Source organism: Hypanus sabinus, chromosome 26 (genome assembly GCF_030144855.1).
Source record: "Hypanus sabinus isolate sHypSab1 chromosome 26, sHypSab1.hap1, whole genome shotgun sequence".
Taxonomy (NCBI): Eukaryota; Metazoa; Chordata; class Chondrichthyes; order Myliobatiformes; family Dasyatidae; genus Hypanus; species Hypanus sabinus.
The window spans coordinates 36,299,000-36,304,999 of NC_082731.1; positions in this window are offsets into that span (position 1 = coordinate 36,299,000).

Sequence of the window (6,000 nt, forward strand, 5' to 3'; positions counted from 1 at the left end):
GATTTCTTCTCTGCAGGCTGCCTCATTATTACTTGAGATGAGATCAATCAGTGTAGCGTCATCTGCAAATTTAATTAACACATTGGAGCTGTGGGTGGCGACACAGTCATGGGCATAGAGAGAGTGAATGAGGGGGCTTAGTACACAGCCCTGAGGGGCACCTGTGTTGAGGGGCAGAAGGGAGGGAGCCCACTCTTACCATCTGCCAGCGATCTGACAGGATCCAGCTACACAAGGCAGGGTGCAGGCCGAGGTCTCTGAGCTTCTTGTCGAGTCTGGAGGGAATTATGGTGTCAAATGCTGGAATTAAGATGAATGAATGACTGGAAAAGTCAGGGTGTGTCGGGCCGGAGGCGGGGTTCGGCCCGGTGTACCTCTTGCTTTTCCATGATGTTTACTCATCCCTGCGCTGAACTGAGGCTGTGGCCTGCAACTAACAGGACGCTAGATCGGCTGCAGTGACGACTGGCTTCGTAGCTGTGGACTCACTTACGGGAACTTCAGTTCTGAATGTTATTTGCATGATTTGCTTTTCTTTTCTGCACATCAGATGTATGGTGGTCTTCCTTTAATGGGTTCAATCGGGTCTCTTGCCTTTGTGGCTGCCTGCAGGGAGGCAAATCTCAAGGTTAACAAGAAATGCACTTTGAACTTTGGATCAGAAACATGGAGTCATGAAACGTTGGCTCAATTAGGGGCGCAAACCTCCCCACCATTGAGGACATCTTCAAAAGCTGGTGGCTAAAGATGGCATCATCCGTCATCCAGGAGCGTCACCATCTGGTACGTTACCTCTTCCCATGATTACAATTAGCGAGGAGGTACAAGAGCCTGGAGATTCACGCCTAACATTTTAGGAACAGCTTTTTTTCCCTCCACCCTCAACAGCCCATGAGCCACATTGAAGAAGCACTCCATACTTCATTAAGAGTTTGAGGAGATTTGTAATGCCACCAAGGATGCCCGCAAATTTCTGCAGATATGCTGTGGAGAGTGTTCTAACTGACTGCATCACCATCTGGCTGCTGTGCAAGATCAGGAAAAGATGCAAAGGGTTGCATCGGGATTCGATCCCCAATCTTTCAGCTGGTGCGCCTATGGGCATGCTGCAGTGACATCCAGATTTTGTCCTTGAGGACTGAGGCCCCCTGTTGGTCAGTTTCCATTGGAACTCTACCTGTATGCAAGCTAGGGCTCTGTGATATGAAGTGCAAGCTGTTACCCATTTTTAAACATTAAATTGATTACACTCATTCATTATTTAAGGTGGTGAAAGGTCAAACAGGCGAGTGAGTGAGGACTCCATTGGTCAGGGTTGACCATGGATGCTGTATCGTATCTGTCCAGATATGCAGGCCTGGGCAGTTCACTGTGGAGAGCAAGCTCCCTTTCTCCACGCAGCTGATAAACCCAAAAGAACGGGAGAGACCGACACAGTTTGGCACTGGGGCTGTCACAGGAAACGCCAGTCAGTGCTGAACACAACGTCAGACTGCCTTAGGGAATCCAGCTCCGGGTTTTTTTCCCTCGGGGTTCACTCCCAAAGCCTTCCCCACGAGTGGGAACGGCTGCGAGGCAGCGGAGGTTTGAGATCAGAGTCTTCCTTCTCCTGGACGAGCTGCCAGCCACGGCTGACAAGCCCCATCTATTCAAAGCGACCGGTCTTCAGGTGCCAGTAACCTGCCTTTGCCCCTTACCCTGTCGGTAGAAATGGTTCTGCTGGGCTTAGCAGCCAAGCCACATGTGAAGGCCGGGAGCTGGACTTGGTTGTCAGAGGCCATTTGAGGCTCACGCCAATGGGAGCATTTAATAGGTGGTGGGAACAATCTTAAAAGACATTCTGTAGTTTTAACTTATTTCTTTAAACTATAGCACGATTGCAATTCATGCGTTTCTATGCGTGAGGGGCTTCCCCACACGACCCAGACCCTACAGTTGTAGCGGACGGAGCCCCGACTGTGGTCCTTCTTCAAGAGCCTTTGTGCTGGCCACGCCGAGCTTCAATGCGTCCCTCGGACCATACTCCTACATCCCGGAATGTGCCAGCTGTCAGCGTTCCCTTACCGATACCTTGCAGTGCCACTGGGCTCGAGGACCCCAGCCATTGTCAGACTCCTGTACGGTGAGATGGACTTCTGACCCCATAATCGTTATGATCTTGCCCTTTATCGTTTACCTGCAATGCTCTCCTCCTATTACTTTTACACTTTATTTTCCTCTGTTAAAGTTTAACCTGGTATTACCTCAATGCACTGTGTAACGATTGGATCTGTATCAACAGTATGCAAAACACTTCCACATGCACAAAGGACAAAGATGGCGCAATATTTCATCGGGAGTTAGAGGAGATTTGATGTGTCACCGTAGACACTCGCAGATTTCGACAGATGTACTGGCTGGCTGCATCAGTGTCTGGTATGCAGGGGGAGATCGAAGTAAGCTCAGTCAGCTTCACCGTGGGCACCAGCCTCCACAGTGTCCAGGACATCTTCATGGAGTGATGCCTTAAAAAGACGGCATCCATCATTAAGGACCCCCGTCACCCAGGACATGCCCTCTTCTCATTGCTACCATCAGGGATGGGGTACAGAAACCTGAAGGCACACACTCAGCGATTCAGGAACAGCTTCTTCCCCTCTGCCATCCGATTCCTGAATGGACATTGAACCCGTGACACTACCTCTCTACTTTTTTTATTTCTATTTTTGCACTATTTATTTAAATTAATTATTTAATATATATTTTATTTTTACTGTAATTCACATTTTTTCTATCATTACGCATTGCATTGTACTGCTGCTGCAAAGACAACAAATTTCATGACATATCAAATTTCGGGTCAAAGAACACTGAGCCTGTCTACAAGAAGGGTCAGAGCCGTCTCTATTTCCTGAGGAGACTGAGGTCCTTTAACATCTGCCGGATGATGCTGAGGATGTTCTCCAAGGCTGTGTTGGCCAGTGCTATCATGTTTGCTGTTGTGTGCTGGGGCAGCAGGCTGAGGGTAGCGGACACCAACAGAATCAACAAACTCATTCGTAAGGCCAGTGATGTTGTGGGGGTGGAACTGGACTCTCTGACAGTGGTGTCTGAAAAGAGGATGCTGTCCAAGTTGCACGCCATCTTGGACAATGTCTCCCATCCACTCCATAATGTACTGGTTAGGCACAGGAGTACATTCAGCCAGAGACTCATTCCACTGAGATGTAACACTGAGCGTCATAGGAAGTCATTCAACTTTACAACTCCTCCCTCGGAGTGTCAGACACCCTGAGCCAATAGGCTGGTCCTGGACTTATTTCCACTTGGCATGATTAACTTATTATTATTTAATTATTTATGGTTTTATATTGCTGTATTTCTTCACTATTCTTGGTTGGTGCGGCTGTAACGAAACCCAATTTCCCTCGGGATCAATAAAGTATGTCTGTCTGTCTGTCATATGCCGGTGATATTAAACCTGACTCTGCTGTGGCAATTGTAAAACCAATATCAATACCAATATGGATGGCGGGGTGGAGATACACCTCTAGCAAAGGAGGTGTAAGGCGCTCCTTCCCTCCGCTAGCTTGCAGATCACCCTTGGGCAAGGAATAGCACCTGCTCAGCCCCCGATCAGGGTCACGTGAAGCCATGGGACCAGGTGGTGGATGGTCTTATGAGCAACCGGTGCAGATCGCAAGTCCTGGTTATGTGACCACTGACAATCTCTGAAGAGTGTTGATAATGGCTGGGGTCACCCACCTTGTAAAGACACTGCCCAGAGGAAGGCAATGGCAGACCACTTCTGTAAAAAAGTCTGCCAAGGACAATCATGGTCGTGAGACTATGATCTCCTACATCATATGACATGGCACATAATAATGATTATGGCCAATGCCAGTACCAGGATGAGCAAGTTTCGGGCGTCCTCCACCAACCTGATGACCTTCGGAAGCTCCTGCTGTCTCTCTTGGTGTGTCCCCCCAACCAAGGAATCATCCATTCAGCAGGAAGGTCTCTGTGACACAGCTGTTGGGAGATGAGCTCTTCCCCACACCTGCAATGAGATGAGTGACCATCTCTTCCTACACAGCAGCCACGTCGAGGGCAATGTGCGTTGGGGATGTGCTTTGTCTGCACGGGGCTATGAATGGGAGGGCTCCTCTCACCGCCAGCCAAACAAGTTCTTGGTGTTTGTTGGCGAGTTGTGTCAAATGAAGCTCTCTGGCAGGGAAGTGGCTAGAGTGTCCCTGCAGACACTCAGTACCCGATGGACTTGTGGCCAAAGGTGTGTGCTTGGAAGAACTCTTGCACAAAGTGCAGTACCTGACTAGGACATTGAATGACAATGTGGCTAGGCCTAACCTTCACAACAGCAGGGACAGGCCGAATCTCAGCACGTAGTGACACTTGGTGCCCATTGACTGTGGTTCTATGTACACCCTTACGCAAAATGCTCTGTTATACTACTTTCAGTTGAAGCACATTTGGTGGGAAGGCAATGCCTGGACCAGTGCACACATTATTCACTATTTTAAAGTCATCCTTCTGCTCTTGTCACCCTACTCCAAGTTCTTTTGTCTACATTTAGACCATAATACCAAAAGACAGTGGAGTAGAATTAGGCCATTCAGCCCATCGAATCTGCTTCACCATTTGATCAAAGCTGATCCATTTCCCTCTCTACGCAATTCTCCTGGCTTCTTCCCTGTAACCTCTCTCACCCTGACTTATCAAGAACCTATCAACCTCCGCTTTAAATACACCCAATGACTTGGCAACGAATTCCACAGGTTCATCGCTCTCTGGCTGAAGAAATCCCTCCTCATCTCTGTTCTAAATGGACGCCCCACTATTCCGAGCTTGGGCCCTCTGGTCCTAGACTCCCCCCACCACAGGAAACATCTGCTCCACATCCACTCTATCGAGGCCTTTCAACATTCGATGGGTTTCAATGAGGTCACCCCTCATTCTTCTCAATTCCAGGGAGTACAGGCTCACTCTTTCAGTGGTAACTCTTTCAATCCTGGAGCTTCCTCGGAACCCTCTCCAATGCCAGCACATGCTTTCTTAGATGAGGGGCCCAAAGCTGCTCAGAATACTCCAAGTGAGGCCTCACCAGTGCCTTATAAAGCCTCAACATTACATTCTTATATACTAGTCCTCTTGAAATGAATGCTAACATTGCATTTGCCTTCCTCACCACTGATTCAACCTGCAAAATAACCTTTGGAGAATCCTGCACAAGGACTCTAAATACCCTTTGTACCTTAGATTTTTGAATTTTCTCCTCGTTTAGAAAATAGTCTGCACATTTATTCCTTCTACCAAAGCGCATGATCACACACTTCCCGACAGTATTCCATCTGCCATTTCCTGCTCATTCTCCTAATCTGTCTCTGTCAGGGGATCCGAACCTGGGGTCCATGGATCTCTTCCTTTATAGTATTGGTCCATGGCATTGAAAAGGTTGGGGACCTCTGGTCTGCAAGTGTTTCTGAGGATGCTAAGCCATTTCAAGAGAAAGTACCTTTTACACACTCCTGCCACTGCTGGTGATGCAGTTCCAAACATGTAGTTTTAATTCTAAATGTGGATTTGTGAATTCATAATGCAGACATAAGACCATAGGGACAGAATTAGGCCATTCAGCCCATCAAATCCGCCGCCCCATTCCATTGTCAGAAACAGAAGCACTTTATTACCAGTAGGTGAAACATATCACAATTGACTCTGGTTCAGTGCCAAACACAAAACACAGACAATACCATAAAAATCAACACAATAGCAACCAACAATTTACAAGACAATCGTGCAAACAGCCACGAGCAATCAACAATTAGCACAAATGTCTATAGTCAAACTTAAATAAATGTGAATATATGAACAGACTAAATAATTACTAACAGAATAAGGAAACTATTTACTGCAAGGGTTCCCAACATTTTTTATGCCATTAAGCAAGGGCAACCCCCCTGATTTAATGGAGGAGGTGCAGGAACACAATACCTGAGTTTT